The sequence below is a fragment of the Salmo salar genome, chromosome 13, assembly GCF_965601325.2.
Source record: "Salmo salar chromosome 13, fSalSal1, whole genome shotgun sequence".
Taxonomy (NCBI): Eukaryota; Metazoa; Chordata; class Actinopteri; order Salmoniformes; family Salmonidae; genus Salmo; species Salmo salar.
In genome coordinates, this window is record NC_138303.1 from 70,789,302 (window position 1) to 70,806,540 (window position 17,239).

At 42.3% G+C, this 17,239-nt stretch overlaps 1 protein-coding gene across 2 annotated transcripts in view; it reads right to left on the reverse strand.

Moving 5' to 3' along the window:
- The window catches only part of LOC106567659 (opioid-binding protein/cell adhesion molecule), a 469,819-nt gene that overhangs the window by 275,680 nt on the left and 176,900 nt on the right, over positions 1-17,239 (reverse strand). The gene's annotated exons all lie outside the window — the stretch shown is intronic.

Consider the following 17,239-nt stretch of genomic DNA (forward strand, 5'->3'; position numbering starts at 1 on the left):
GACAAAGATCATATTTTTTTGAGAAATGTCCTCTGGTCTGATGAAACAAAAATGGAACTGTTTGGCCATAATGACCATCATTATGTTTGGAGGAAAAAGGGGGAAGCTTGCAAGTTGAAGAACACCATCCCAACCGTGAAGCACAGGGGTGGCAGCATCATGTTGTGGGGGTTTAAACTGAGTAAATGTATTTGGCTAAGGTGTATGTAAACTTCCGACTTCAACTGTAAGTACAAATCTTGTGAAATTACTTTCCCAAAGCAACAAAAAAAAAAAAAAACTAGGGCTTTACAATGACGGTGAAAACTTTGGACAATATTGGTGGTAAGTGTGTTCAAATCTTCCTAGAAATTGGACAAACATAATCTGCTACATGTCAAAAGGGGATTTTCTGATGAAACAAATAACTTATTAAAATGCCAATAGGAGTGTGTTTTTATTAAAATATGGTTTAGTTAAGTTAGAGCATAGATGTATGTGATCCAACTGTAAACTGTTTTATACAAATGTACACCAGTTGAGGCTACTCAGAGGAGGACTATCCTAATTTCCAAAATATAGAAATAGTGAAACAATAAAAAGTTTACATTTTTAGATAAGACTATACAAAATATATTCACGTCACCAAATAATTGAATAAAACACACTGTTTTGCAATGAAGGTCTACACTAGCCTCAACAGCACTCTCTCACCATGGTGTAGCCGGAGGACAGCTAGTTTCCATCCTCCTCTGGGTACATTGACTTCAATACAAAACCGAGGAGGCTAATAGTTCTCACCCCCTTCCATAGACTTACACAGTAATTATGACAACTTCCAACCATTCAGAGCTCTTGCAGTATGAACTAACATGTTGTCGACCCAATCAACAGATCAGAAAATGAATCTAGTACTGAAAGCATAAGCTACATCTATCTGGTTTGCAGTGCATAACATTTTGTGAGTAGTTGACTCAAAGAGAGAGAACGATAATAGTTGAACAGTTTTGAACAAATATACATTTCTTCATTGTATTTTTTTCCACTTTCACTTTCCTAGCTGGTGAATGCAGCTTGCTAGTTTAGCCTTCTCAAACACCTGGCTCAAACAGAGAGGGATGCTATGTTAGCTAGCTGGCTATGGCTATCCAACACTGGTTTTATTCATTTATTGCCACCGGGGCCTGCCGGTGTAACTGCTAAACTGCTTGCTGTACACTGTCTAAGGATCATAAAAGGCACTCTATTCATGGAACGACCTATCTAAAATGTGCCATTACAAAAATACTGAAAGAAAGTGTATGTTCATCAGTATGTTTCTCATTTGAGTAGTTAATTTCTTTCTAAACCAGTAATGTATGTTAGTCTGAATTACATATTCAACAACAAAAACCACAAACAAATTGTTATGATTGAAGTCACAACAACTGCTCCCTGGGAACCTAGTGTGGCAGCCCCCTGCTCCAACCTCTCCAACTCAGTGTTGCCAACAATTTTTCAGTGACAATCACTATTGGCTCCTTGATTTGTCGTTAGAAATCGCTAGATGATGTTTTGCCGTTGCCGCGATGACGTCACAGCAGCAATTTGCCTTGCTGCGGCACAGCTGTTGTTCCTGACAAAGCGTTTCAGCTCCCTCTCCCGCTGCACACCCCCTCACCTTGTGCCTCTCTGCGTGCCATTAATGTGACTTCTGTCGCGCAGACAGCTTCTCCCATTCTCTTTTGTGGCAGAATTTTGTGGGAAAAGTCTCTAAATGCTTTCAAAACCAAAGAAGCCCTCTGTGTCAAAACTCCCCAAAGGCAGCCTGAAAAGTATCTGAATTTGGCGCTAGACTCTATAACCATTAAAAGTTGCCAGAGGTCTGAAAACGTGCTAAATATAGCAACAAGTCTCTAAATTGGCAACATGGAGGGGTTGGGATGAAGCAGAAGTCAAATTTCAGTTGGACCTTTTCTCCAGTTGACAAATAAAGTTATCGTAATCTGAATTTTTATTGTGATTACCCCATGTGGAGTACCCCTCCTCTTGGTAATTCCCTTTTATTTCTTCCATAGGTCTAATATATTTTCTTAATATCATAAATATGTAGTCATAATGTTGGATTCTGCCATGGGTTTTAAACCTCTGCATAAATTGGGACATGGATTTTATTTTATTTTTTACTTAACTAGACAAATCAATTAAGAACAAATTCTTATTTACAATGACGGCCTAGGAACTGTGTTAACTGCCTTGCTCAGGGGCAGAACGACAGATTTTTCACTTGTCAGCTCTGGGATTCGATCTAGCAACCTTTCAGTTGTTACTGGCCCAACACTCTAATCACTAGGCTACCTGCCCCCCCCCCCCCCCAATCTGGATGTTCCAGATGCATATTTGTGTGAGGCTGTACTTGTCGCAAGAATGTTCTTCAATGTGTGTCTGATATGATTATCTGTACCAATTGTTAACATGACTTTAATGCTGATTAACTTTTCTGATGGTTTCAGGTCAATTTTGGGCCAAAGTGAGGCCTGTGAATTGATTCTCACTCTTGACTTTGACCAATTCTTTACTGTACAAGGGGTGTGCTGCAGACCACCCCTATTGCAATGTTGAGGTTAAAAAAGGTTTAATTCATGGAATGGTTGTTAATTTGGGTGAATTGATCAGATTATACTGATTTGTGTTCAACTATCTATTATGTGTTCTCAACAGCAAGCATAACACACTTCCCCTCCATGTTTTGTCAGGATCAATGCATGCAGCAATATGAGTAGAGGATAATATGGTTACTGTTCCATGCCATGTTAACATCCATCTTTAAGGGTTTTCTCATCCATTGGACTTGCTATGCATTTGGTTCATAATCTATTTTATGCAGTGTTTCCAGTTGTCTTATTGAATGGCCCTTTCCCATTTCCAATTTCTTGTTGAATAATTGATGAAACAAAGCATTGATTCTCTGGTCGTCTTTTTGTAATTTGAGGAATGGTTGGATGAATGGTCTTTTGTTTCTAAACCACTCCGAGATCATGCATGTCACGTGGAGTATTTTTCCCCGATGTGATTGAAATGGGTGACCTTGTAATTTCTGTGTTGTGCAAGATGAATGCTACCGACCATTTGATAAAATTTTAGTACAGTAGTATTTTAATAATCTGAGATTTCAACTACTGCTATGTATTATTGGCGCAGATCGGAAAGTGGCTCCAATTACCAGCAGCAGTTGGTTACTTTTGCTTTATGCTGCTGCAATGCTTTATTCTAGAATATAGACCGAGAATAAAGCATAAGGCTGAACCTGTGACTGTAATCGGTAGACATTTCTTACTAATTTGGCAAACTTTAGAACACCAAGCAGTGCACAATAAATTACTAAATCCAGTTGTTATATACTACCCCCCTCCCCAGAAAAAAAATCGGACATGGATTAAGGGCTGTCCCTGACAAAAAACTATTTTGGTCGACCGAGGGTGGTCTGTTCTTTTGACCAATCGATTGGTTAATTTTTTTTTTTAAACTTGTTTCTTTTCTATATAGAGTGCATTTGGAAAGTATTCATACCCCTTGACTTTTTCCACATTTTGTTACATTACAGCCTTATTCTAAAATGTATTAAATATTTGTTTTCCTTCATCAATCTACACACAGTACCCCATAACAAAGCAAAAACAGGTTTTTAGAAATGTTAGAACATTTATTAAAAAGGAAAAACAGATACCTTATTTACATAAGAATTCAGACCCTTTGCTATGAGACTCAATATTGAGCTCAGGTGCATCCTGTTTCCATTGATCATCCTTGAGATGTTTCTACAAGTTTATTGGAAATCCACCTTTAGTAAATTCAATTGATTGGACATGATTTGGAAAGGCACACACCTGTCTATATAAGGTCCCATAATTGACAGTGCATGTCAGAGCAAAAATCAAGCCATGAGGTCAAAGGAATTGTCCGTAGAGCTCAGAGACCGGATTTTGAAGAGGCACAGACCTGAGAAAGGGTACCAAACAATGTCTCCGGCATTGAAGGTCCCTAAAAACACAGTGGCCTCCATCATTCTTAAATGGAAGAAGTTTGGAACTACCAAGACTCTTCCTAGAGCTGGCTGCCCGGCCAAACTGAGCAAATGGGTGAGAAGGGCCTTGGTCAGGGAGGTGACCAAGAACCCGATGGTCACTCTGACAGAGCTCCAGAATTTCTCTGTGGAGGTGGGAGAACATTCCATAAGGACAACCATCTCTGCAGCACTCCACCAATCAGGCCTTTATGGTAGAGTGGCAAGACGGAAGCCACTCCTCAGTAAAAGGCACATGACAGCCCGCTTGGAGTTTGCCAAAAGGCACCTAAAGGACTCCCAGACCATGAGAAACAAGAGTATCTGGTCTGATGAAACCAAAATTGAACACTTTGACCTTGATGCCAAGCGTCACATCTGGAGGAAACCTGGCACCAACTATACGATGAAGCATGGTGGTGGCAGCATCATGTAGTCGGGATGTTTTTCAGTGGCAGGGACTGGGAGAGTAGTCAGGATCGAGGGAAAGATGAACGGAGCAAAGTACAGAGAGAAATATGACAAATCTGCTCCTGAGCGCTCAGGACCTCAGACTGGGGGCGAAGGTTTACCTTCCAATAGGACAACAACCCCAAGCACACAGCCAAGACAACGCAGGAGTGGCATCGGGACAAGTCTCTGAATGTCCGTGAGTGGCCCTGCCAGAGTCCGGACTTGAACCCGATCATACATCTCTGGAAAGACCTGAAAATAGCTGTGCAGCGACAATCCCCATCCAACCTGACAGAGCTTGAGAGGATCTGCAGAGAAGAATGGGAGAATCTCCCTAAATACAGGAGTGTCATACCCAAGAATACTTACGTAAATGTGATGTTTCAATTTACATTAGGGGAAAAAATGTAACCTAATTTTGCTTTGTCATTATGGGGTATTGGGTGTAGATTGATAAGGAGAAGAAGAAAAAAAATCCCCAAATACAGGTGTGCCAAGCTTGTAGTGTCATACCTAACAAAATAATCGAGGCTGTATTCTCTGCCAAAGGTGCTTCAACAAAGTACTGAGTAAAGGGTCTGAATAGAATGTACATTTTTATAAATAATAAACCTGTTTTTGCTTTGGCATTATGGGGTATTGTCTGTAGATTGATGAGGGGGAAAAAAGTATTTCATACATTTTAGAATAAGCATATCAGGTAACAAAATGTGGAAAAAGTCCAGGAGTCTGAATACTTTCCAATTGCACTGTATAGACACGTGTTTTAATAAAATCAACTACATGCACTGAGCTTGTCTTGATGCTTTAAGCACACTGTGTGATTAAATAATTAAGACAGACAAATGACTAGAGGGAGAGCGACCACAATTGATTTGATTGGGCCGGGCTGGGCACAGACTTGCTGCGCTGGGTTTAAAAAAAGAAGACAGCATGTGTGTACCCATTGTCTACCAACTCTGAGGCCATAAGCAAAAAAGAAAATGCTCTCCCAGAAGCAGCGCTCCTATTGGCCGGGGACTTTAATGCAGGCAAACATGTGCAACCAGGGGGGAAAAAACCCTAGGCCACCTTTACGCCACACACAGAGATGCATACAAAGCTCTCCCCAGCCCTCCATTTGGCAAATCTGACCATAATTCTATCCTCCTGAGTCCTGCTTACAAGCAAAAACTAAAGCAGGAAGAACTCGCTCAATACGGAAGTGGTCAGATGACATGGATGCTACTCTACTGGCCTGTTTTGCTAGAACACACTGGAATATGTTCTGGGATTCATCCAATGGCATTGAGGAATACCCCAACTAAGTCATCGGCTTCATCAATAAGTGCATCGATGACGTCGTCCCCACAGTGACTGTACGTACATATCCCAACCAGAAGCCATGGATTACATGCAACATCCGCATCGAGCTAAAGGCTAGAGCTGCCACTTTCAAGGAGCGGGAGACTAATCCGGAAGCTTATAAGAAGTCCCACTATGTCCTCAGTTGAACCATCAAACAAGCAAAGCGTCAAGATTGAATTTTCCTACACTGGCTCTGACGCTTGTAGGATGTGGCAGGGCTTGAAAACTATTATGGACTACAAAGGGAAACTCAGATGGGAGCTGCCCAGTGACACAAGCCTACCAGACGAGCTAAATGCCTTTCATGCTCACTTCGAGGCAAGCAACACTGAAGCATGCATGAGAGCACCAGCTTTTCTGGATGACTGTGTGATAAAGCTCTCGGTAGCCGATGTGAACAAAACCTTTAAACAGGTCAACATTCACAAAGCCGCTGGGCCAGACAGATTACCAGGACATGAACTTAAAGCATGCGCGGACCAACTGGCAAGTGTCTTCACTGACATTTTCAACCTCTCCCTGACCGAGTCTGTAATACCTACATGTTTCAAGTAGACCACCATAGTCCCTGTGCCCAAGGAAGCGAAGGTAACCTGCCTAAATGATTACCGCCCCGTGGCACTCACGTCGGTAGCCATGAGGTGCTTTGAAAGGCTGGTCATGGCTCACATCAACAGCATCCTCCCGGACACCCTAGACCCACTCCAATTCACATACCGCCCCAACAGATCCACAGATGACACATTCACAATCACACTCCACACTGCCCTTTCTCACCTGGACAAAGGAACACCTATGTGAGAATGCTGTTCATTGACTACAGCTCAGCGTTCAACACCACAGTGCCCATGAAACTCATTACCAAGCTAAGGACTCTGGGACTAACCACCTCCCTCTGCAACTGGATCCTGGACTTACTGATGGGCTGCCCCCAGGTGGTAAGAGTAGGCAACAACATGTCTGCCACGCTGATTCTTAACACTGGGGCTCCTCGGGGGTGTGTACTTAGTCCCCTCCTGTATTCCCTGTTCACCCATGACTGTGTGGCCAAAACACGACTCCAACACCATCATTAAGTTTGCTGATGACACGACAGCCTGATCACCGACAACAATGAGACAGCCTATAGGGAGGAGGTCAGAGAACTGGCAATGTGGTGCCAGGACAACAACCTCTCCCTCAATGTGAGCAAGACAGAGGAGCTGATCATGGACAACAGGAAAAGGCAGGCTGAACAGGCCCCCATTAACATCGACGGCTGTAGTGGAGCTGGTCAAGAGTTTAAAAGTTCCTTGGTGTCCATATCACCAACAAACTATCATGGTTCAAACAAACAAAGACAGTCGTGAAGAGGGCACAACAAAACATTTTCCCCTTCAGGAGACTGAAAAGATTTGGCATGGGTCCCCAGATCCTCAAAAGGTTCTACAGCTGCACCATCGAGAGCATCCTGACCGGTTGCATCACTGCCTGGTATGGCAACTGCTCGGCCTCCGACTGCACGGCGCTACAGAGGGTAGTGCGAACAGCCCAGTACATCAGCTTCCTGCCATCCAGGACCTCTATACCAGGCGGTGTCAGAGGAAGGCCCTAAAAAGACTCCAGCCACCCTAGTCATAGACTGTTCTCTCTGGTACCGCACGGCAAGCGCTACCGGAGCGCCAAGTCTAGGACCAAGAGGCTTATAAACAGCTTCTACCCCCAAGCCATAAGACTCCTGAACAGCTAATCAAATGGCTACCCAGACTATTTGCATTGCCCTCCCCCCTCCCCACTACTGGCACTCTCTGTTGTCATCTATGCATAGTCACTTAACCTGTTGGGTCTAGGGGGCAGCATTTGCACGTCTGGATAAAAAAAATGTACCCGATTTAATCTGGTTACTAATCCTACCCAGTAACTAGAATATGCATATACTTATTATATATGGATAGCAAACACTCTAAAGTTTCCAAAACTGTTTGAATGGTGTCTGTGAGTATAACAGAACTCATTTGGCAGGCAAAACCCTGAGACATTTTCTGACAGGAAGTGGATACCTGATGTGTTGTATTGACTTTAAACCTATCCCATTGAAAAACACAGGGGTTTAGGAATATTTTGGCACTTCCTATTGCTTCCACTAGATGTCACCAGCCTTTACAAAGTGTTTTGAGTCTTCTGGAGGGAGATCTGACCGAACAAGAGCCATGGAACGATGATGTCCCATTAGACACCTGGCGCGCTAGTTCATGTTGGGTACCCTCGTTCCAATACGTTATAAAAGAGTATGCATTCGTCCACCTTGAATATTATTCATGTTCTGGTTAAAAAAGGCCCTAATGATTTATGCTATACAACGTTTGACATGTTTGAACGAACGGAAATATATTTTTTCCCCTCGTTCATGACGAGAAGTCCGGCTGGCTTACATCATGTGCTAACGAGACGGAGATTTTTGGACATAAATGATGAGCTTTTTTGAACAAAACTACATTCGTTATGGACCTGTGATACCTGGAAGTGACATCTGATGAAGAGAATCAAAGGTAATGGATTATTTACATAGTATTTTCGATTTTAGATCTCCCCAACATGACGTCTAGTCTGTATCGCAACGCGTATTTTTCTGGGCGCAGTGCTCAGATTATTGCAAAGTGTGATTTCCCAGTAAGGTTATTTTTAAATCTGGCAAGTTGATTGCGTTCAAGAGATGTAAATCTATAATTCTTTAAATGACAATATAATATTTTACCAATGTTTTCTAATTTTAATTATTTAATTTGTTACGCTGACTTGACTGCCGGTTATTGGAGGGAAACGATTTCCTCAACATCAATGCCATAGTAAAACGCTGTTTTTGGATATAAATATGAACTTGATAGAACTAAAAATGCATGCATTGTCTAACATAATGTCCTAGGAGTGTCATCTGATGGAGATTGTAAAAGGTTAGTGCATCATTTTAGCTGGTTTTATGGTTTTGGTGACCCTGTCTTTGACTTGACAAAACATTACACACAACTCTTGTAAATGTACTGTCCTAACATACTCTAAATTTATGCTTTCGCCGTAAAACCTTTTTGAAATCGTAAAACGTGGTTAGATTAAGGAGATGTTTATCTTTCAAATGGTGTAAAATAGTTGTATTTTAGAAAAATTTGAATTTTGACATTTATTTGGATTCAAATTTGCCGCTCTTGAAATGCACCTGCTGTTGATGGAGTGCACCACGGGTGGCACGCTAGCGTCCCACCTAGCCCCAAGAGGTTAAATAACTCACCGGTGCCTCCGCACATTGAATCTGTTACCGGCACCCCCCTGTATATATTGTTATTTTTTTACTGTTTCTCTTTAATTACTTGTTCCTTTTATCTCTTATTCTTATCCGTATTTTTTTTAAACTTTTCTGTTAGATAGGGGCTCGTAAGTAAGTATTTCACTGTAAGGTCTACACCTGTTGTATTCGGCGCATGTGTCTAATACAATTTGCTTTGATTTAATTGTGCCTTGGCAGCAGCTTATGAGGATCCCTAATAAATAGAAATACAAATCCACATCGATTGAAGTGGATTTAACAAGTGACATCAATAAGGGATCATAGCTATCATCTGGATACACCTGGTCAGTCTACGTCATGGAAAGAGCAGGTCTTCATAATTTTTTTGTACTGTCGCTGTATTGCTAGTATTACTTTGACATTTCGCTAGGCAGACACATTTTACTTCAATTTGTTATCTCTTCAGCCTGATCTAATGGCTATTGTATCATGTTTTATATCTTCAAGTAATGGCAATCTGAGTGGGACTCAATACAAGGTAAAACATGCGTTATAGTTACTTACGGCCCAGATATACCAAAAGATACAGTATAATAAGAAAATGCTAAACTCCCCCCTATGAAATTGACTGGACTCACTGTTCTACACAATCTACAACATTCAGGAATGGCATTAAACACTTGAATATTGGCACTAGACTGGATTTTATGCAATAGTTCTGAATTTTGAGGCTCCAAGGTAAGATTCAGATGTCTAGCATTCTAATTCCACCTTTTTATTTTTCCACGTTTCGTAAAACTCCCTTTGTTCATCACAGTAACCCACACTTTCATGTGAGTGGGTGCTGAGAACTTCCATGCAACAACAATCATTTGGCAAGCAGTTCTCTGCCAGAACATGAAGCCCTGGGGGCTCAACACAGATGTCCAAGTATGTTATGTGCATGAAATGGCAACATCTCCATTAATTTAAAGTAAGGAAATTTGCTCAAAACCATTAATATATGCCATTTAGCAGACACTTCTATCAAAAAGCGACTTACAGTCATGCATGCATATGTTATGCAACAGGTGGTACCAGGAATCAAACCCACTATCCTGGTGTTGCAAGGACTATGCTTTACCAACTGAGCTAGAGAGGATCATTCTCTGTGTGTGTTGATCGACAGATCCAAGACTGGTTCACCATGCAATACCATTGGTACATCCCATTGTATGTAACCACTGTCCCAAAGATTTCTTCTATGTTCCCATCACAGTTGCCATGTACAAAATGATCCGACAGTGGGTTGATCTGTTAAGAAATATTATGCTGATTTGTTTGAATTTTGCTATGTTGGAGTCTGCTGTACAGTTATTGTTGTATTTCAGCAAGATATCTTAGGATGCAGTGCTCAGAGAAGCTCATCATGCAAGGCCATTGGATGCAACTTCCAACTGGAGTGAAGATATTCCCACTATCAAATGATTGCCGCCATTATTACATCATGTATACAACATTCACACGCTTGAAAGAGGTGGATAGATAAATGCTAATTTGCTGATGTACATCATTAGGTTGTTGCCTGTTCGAGTCACTGTTATGTTTTACTTCACCATGGCCTCAGGAAGAACTGCTCATACAGACTGACTGTGCAAGATCAATTGGAGAATTATATGTATAGATGTATCAACTGAGGATTTCCAGTGCCTTGGACCTCTGTTGGTTTGGAAATTATCAGGTTTCAGGTAAGACCCAAGTGCAGACTGTGTTGAAGTAACAATGTTTATTGAAACAACAGGGGCAGGCAAATGACAGGTCAAGGCAGGCAAGGGTCGATAATCCAGAGTAGCGGCAAAGGTACCGGGCGGCAGACAGGCTCAGGGTCAGGCAGAGTGGTCAGGCAGGCGGGCTCGGAGTCAGGACAGGCAAGGGTCAAAGACCAGGAGGGCGAAAAAAGAGAGACTGGAAAAAGCAGGAGCTGAGACACAAAACGCTGGTTGACTTGAACAAACAAGACGAACTGGCACAGACAGAAAACACAGGTATAAATACCCAGGGGATAAGTTGGGAGGGGGTGGAGACAAGCACAAGGACAGGTGAAACAGATCAGGGCGTGACAGTGTCATGACGTTGCCCTATTGGGTGAGGTTTATGACCCCCCCATAAATACCTTTCTCCCTTTCCACTCCACTCTACAGAATTGACTCTTGGAAAGTCCTTTGTTAATAAATATGCCAATTATATGTGTGTCTATTCCAATGTTGATTGTTTGGGTATTTTGATACATTTTTAATATACACTACTGTTCAAACGTTTGGGGTCACTTAGAAATGTCCTTATTTTTTAAAGAAAAGCACAAACTAGACACTAATGCACTTTTCCTCTTGCTCAGTTGTGCACCGGGGCCTCCCACTCCACTTTCTGTTCCGGTTAGAGCCAATTTGTGCTGTTCTGTGAAGGGAGTAGTACACAAAGTACACAACGTCGTACAAGATCTTCAGTTTCTTGGCAATTTCTCACATGGAATAGCCTTCATTTCTCAGAACAAAAATAGACTGACGAGTTTCAGAAGAAAGTTCTTTGTTTCTGGCCATTTTGAGGCATTAATCTAACCCACAATTGCTGTTGCTCCAGATACTCAACTAGTCTAAAGAAGGCCAGTTTTATTGCTTCTTTAAATCAGGACAACAGTTTTCAGCTGTGCTAACATAATTTCAAAAGGGTTTTCTAATGATCAATTAGCCTTTTAAAATGATAAACTTGGATTAGCTAACACAACGTGCTATTGGAACATAGGATGCTGATAATGGGCCTCTGTATGCCTATATTCCATAAAAAATCTGCCATTTCCAGCTATTTATTCTTTTACCTTTATTTAACTAGGCAAGTCAGTTAAGAACAAATTCTTATTTTCAATGATGGCCTAGGAACAGTGGGTTAAACTGCCTTGTTCAGGGGCAGAATTACAGATTTCACCTTGTCAGGTCAGGGATTTGATCTTGCAACCTTTACGGTTACTAGTTCAATGCTCTAACCACTAGGCTACCTGCCGCCCCAGCTACAATAGTCATTTACAACATTAACATCTACACTGTATTTCTGATCAATTTGATGTTATTTTAATGGACAAAAAAATGGAATTTCTTTCAAAAACAAGGACATTTATAAGTGACCCCAAACTTTTGAACGGTAGTGTACATTTTTTCTGTATTTGGTTACTATACAAGGTGTACACCTTATTGTTCTGAATTCCTGTTGATTTTATGTTCAACTCATGGGGTCTGTGTGATATGAAGTGTTTCCTACTAAACTCAGCAAAAAAAATAAACATCCCTTTTTCAGGACCCTGTCTTTCAAAGATAATTCATAAAAATCAAAATACCTTCACAGATCTTCCTCGTAAAGGGTTTAAACACTGTTTCCCATAGTTGTTCAATGAACCATAAAACAATAAATGAACATGCACCTGTGAAATGGTCGTTAAGACACTAACAGCTTATAGATGGTAGGCAATTAAGGTCACAACTATAAAAACTTAGGACACTAAAGAGGCCTTTCTACTGACTCTGAAAAACACCAAAAGAAAGATGCCCCTGCTCTTCTGCGTGGGCATGCTGCAAGGAGGTATGAGGACTGCAGATGTGGCCAGGGCAATAAATTGCAATGTCCGTACTGTGAGACGCCTAAGACAGTGCTACAGGGAGACAGGACGGAGAGCTGATCGTCCTCGCAGTGGCAGACCACGTGTAACAACACCTGCACAGGATCAGTACATCCGAACATCACACCTGCGGGACAGGTACAGGATGGCAACAACAACTGCCCGAGTTACACCAAGAACACACAATCCCTCCATCAGTGCTCAGATTGTCCACAATAGGCTGAGAGAGGCAGGACTAAGGGCTTGTAGGCCTGTTGTAAGGCAGGTCCTCACCAGTTTGTTGTCATTGCAGGCAATCTCAACGCTGTGCGTTACAGGGAAGACATCCTCCTACCTCATGTGGTACCCTTCCTGCAGGCTCATACTGACATGACCCTCCAGCATGACAATGCCACCAGCCATACTGCTCATTCTGTGCATGATTTCCTGCAAGACAGGAATGTCAGTCTTCTGCCATGGCCAGCGAAGAGCCCGGATCTCAATCCCATTGAGCACGTCTGGGACCTGTTGGATCGGAGGGTGAGGGCTAGGACCATTCCCCCCAGAAATGTCTGGGAACTGGCAAATCTGGTGCAGTCCATGAGAGGAGATGCACTGCAGTACTTAATGCAACTGGTGGACACACCAGATACTGACTGTTACTTTTGATTTTGACTTTGATTAAACTTGGGTGGTAATACTTCAGAGATTTTAACTTTCAAACTGCTTTTAACTTTCAAACTGCTCAGTTAATTTTACACGTGTCATCATTTTTTATCACATGAAAAATCAGGCTAGGTATGCACTGGTCTATGAGTACCACTAATATTGCATTTGAATTTCTATGCAGATATGTGGTTTGTAAAATGGTTACATGGCAATTATGTGTGGGTAAAGGGTAAAGTCACCACAACTACTGATGGCAACTACTCCAACCCAGGCTGTTACCCCATTGTCTAGCATCCACCTAGGTATGACACAGCAAAACATTTACACCATGTTCATCACTGGCTATGACAGTGGAGAGGTGAAGAGTGAATGGTGCTAATCAGCAGACCAGAGATGATTAGCTGGCCAGTGGTATTAGGGCCAGGTTGGGAACTGTGGTTAACATGTGTACTCTTTAGAAGTGTCATAAGATATCTAGTAACCCCAGATGTAGGACTTCTGTTAACATCTCAAGATTTCACCCTTGCAGCACTAAGTCCCTGTTGCTGCCTTTTGGGCAAGAGTGCCCCTTATTGGTCCTCCAACACCACTTCAAGCAACAACTGGTGCCATATGTATCAAGTGTCTCAGAGAAGGAGTGATGATTTAGGATCATTTTTGCCTTTTAGATGGTAGAGCATGGTGTTTGCAATGCCAGGGTTGTGGGTTCGATTCCCACGGGGGACCAGTACAGAATTATTTTATTTTTTTAAATGTATGAAATGTATGCATTCACTACTGTAAGTCGCTCTGGATAAGAGCATCTGCTAAATGACTAAAATGTAAATGTAATTTCATGGACAGAGGGGACCTGATCCTAGATCAGCACTACTATTCTGAGACTCTTGATACATACAGCCCCTGGTCTCCCATCCACAGATTGACCAGGCCCAACACTAGATAGCTTCAGTCGAAATGTGCAGCATATTCAAGGTGAGCAGAAATACTGTTATCATCATCTCCATACTTTGGAGAAATTAGGTTCAGTGACATTCACTTTTGTTTTTAGCCATAGCTTATAAAATATGAGGGTTACTGATGCAGTCTAGTTAACTATGACGTCTCGAAGCACTGCTTATTCTGCAACCACTTGCCCCCACCAGCTTCCTAATGATATTTTCAGACTGATCACTAGAAATAGATGGGTGATTTGGGACGTTTGAAAAGGTCCCCAGAACGTCGATATATGCCTCACGAAAAAGTATTGCCCAGCACTGGGAGCAAACTCGTGATGCTCAGAGCCGGAGCTTGCCGCTTAGACCACATGCTAGAGTTCATAACGCTCTAGCAAGCCGCAATAATACTTGAAGATACTTGATTGTGATAGCACGTCATTTTTAATTACTTTGTTTTAAGCCTTCCCCAAACCATTGCCCGAACCTTAGCCTCTCAGACTAAAAACTTAAACTTAACCCTTTGAGTTGTTTCTGTTTTAACCCATTACAGTCTAAGCCCTGTCTAAGCCGGGGGGATCATTTTGCTAATGACCCCTTAGGTATCAAAAAAAAATATTTGAAAAATAATTGATGAAAAATTGTATTTAGCCTTACTGCTATTAGCCCATAGAAACACATTGAATAAAATATCCACTACATGGAACAACAGATCGTTCCCCCCCCCAAAATCGAAAGAAAGTTTGTTCTTAAGTGTCTGTCCTATATCTGAGAGATATATTAAAGGAAACATTTGTTCTTTTTTTAATACATGTATTTAACCCCTTATTTTTGTCACTAAACAGTCTCCATATGTACTTCCATTAATTTTCTCAACTGGTACCGGGGGACCTTCAGACGAGTCTTGTGAGGCCTGTGGGCGTCCTAGAGCACATGTATGTGTTCATGAGTTTCCCCCTTCCACCGAGGGGTCATAATAGTGTGTAGCCCAAACTGTTCGGATGCTACAGACAGAAGTTGGCAGATCGGCTGTACCGACTTCAGATGAGTTGCAAGATGCTTGAGGGGGTCGTAAAGCAAAATGTCGGCCAAACCGCTACGCTACAGCCGATTTTGTGAGAAGGCCGATTTTCGGGTTGTCTCATGGTCTGACAAACACTGCAGCTCTGTCACCTTTCACCACAGATGCGGAAGTGTGACATCGGCGGATGCGGTGGATTGAGACACTTCCAATGCAAAAGGATATCTCTAGCTTAAACTGACGGGGGCGTGGATATCGACTCTAGGGGGTTAACCCTGTAACCACACAGAATTAACTCTGTAACAACACAGAATGAATACGTCAAAAAATTTCAAAGGGAAATCATAAGATCATGTTGGATATTTTATAGTACCACAATAATGTGCTTGTCGACAGCCCAATAGTACAGCAGAAGCAAACTGAAAAGGGTTTGAAATGTTTTGATGCAAAAATGGAAGAAAACCTAATGCTTTTATTTTTTACCCCTTTGTATCCCCAATTTGGTGATATCCAATTGGGTAACTACCCAATTCTTGTCCCATTGCTGCAACTCCCGTACGGACTCGGGAGAGGTAAGGTCGACAGCCATGCATTCTCAGAAATACAACCCTGCCAAGCCACACTGCTTCTTGACACCCTGCTTGCTTAACCCGGAAGCCATCCGTACCAATGTGTCGGAGGAAACACTGTACAACTGGTGACCGTGCCAGTGTGCATGCGCCCGGCCCACCACAGGAGTCGCTAGAGCACGATGGGACAAGGACATCCTGGCTGACAAAACCTTCCCCTAATCCAGAAAATGCTAGGCCAATTGTCCGTCGCCTTATGGGTCTTCCGGGCGCAACCGGCTGCGACACAGCCCGGGATCTGTAGTGATGCCTGGATCTGGATCTGTAGTGACGCCTCAAGCACTGCAGTGCCTTAGACCGCTGCGCCACTCAGGAGGCCCAACCTAATGTTGTTTGGCAGCAACATGGGATTCATTCTTAGCATTTTGACAGGTTACGCACACTAATTGCATATTCTTGAGAGAAACACATTCTAGCCACTGTCCAAATGTAAATACTGTAGATTCAGATTAAATGTGATGGCTTGTTTGTCATTACTCCAAATAGCAGACACCAAGGGCACAGCCTCTGTAAATGTAAATCTCTCTAAATGTTTATGATTTAAATCAAATCAAATTTTATTCGTCACATGCGCCGGATACAACAGGCTTTACCGTGATATGCTTACTTACAAGCCCTTAACCAACAATGCAGTTCAAGAAATAGTAAATACAAATCTTGTCAATCATAAAGTAGTACAATAAATGTACATAACAATAATGAGGCTATATACAGGGGGTACCGGTACCAAGACAATGTGCGGGGGTACAGGTTAGTCAAGGTAATTTGTAAAGAGACTATGCATAGATAATAAACAGCGAGTAGCAGCAGTGTAAAAACAAGGGGGGGGGGGGGGGGGGGGCGCACGCACAACCCTCTGTTGTGCCTTACGGTCAGATGCCGAGCAGTTGCCACACCAGGCAGTGATGCAACCGGTCAAGAAGCTCTCGATGGTGCAGCTGTATGACTTTTTGAGGATCTGGGGACCCATGCCAAATCTTTTCAGTCTCCAAAGGGGGATAAGGTGTTGTCGTGCCCTCTTCACAACTGTCTTGGTGTGTTTGGACCATGATAGTTTGTTGGTGATGTGGACACCAAGGAACTTGAAACTCTCGACCCCTCCACTTCAGTCCCGTCAATGTTAATGGGAGCCTGTTCGGCCCTCCTTTTAATGATTAGCATTCCAGCATGCATAATAAGATGTAAAAAATCCATTATGCCTTTAACAGCAGACTACATACATACAGCTTTGTTTAATGATCAAAATGAAATTCTCTCAAGGATGGCTCTCCAAGGCTCCATTATGT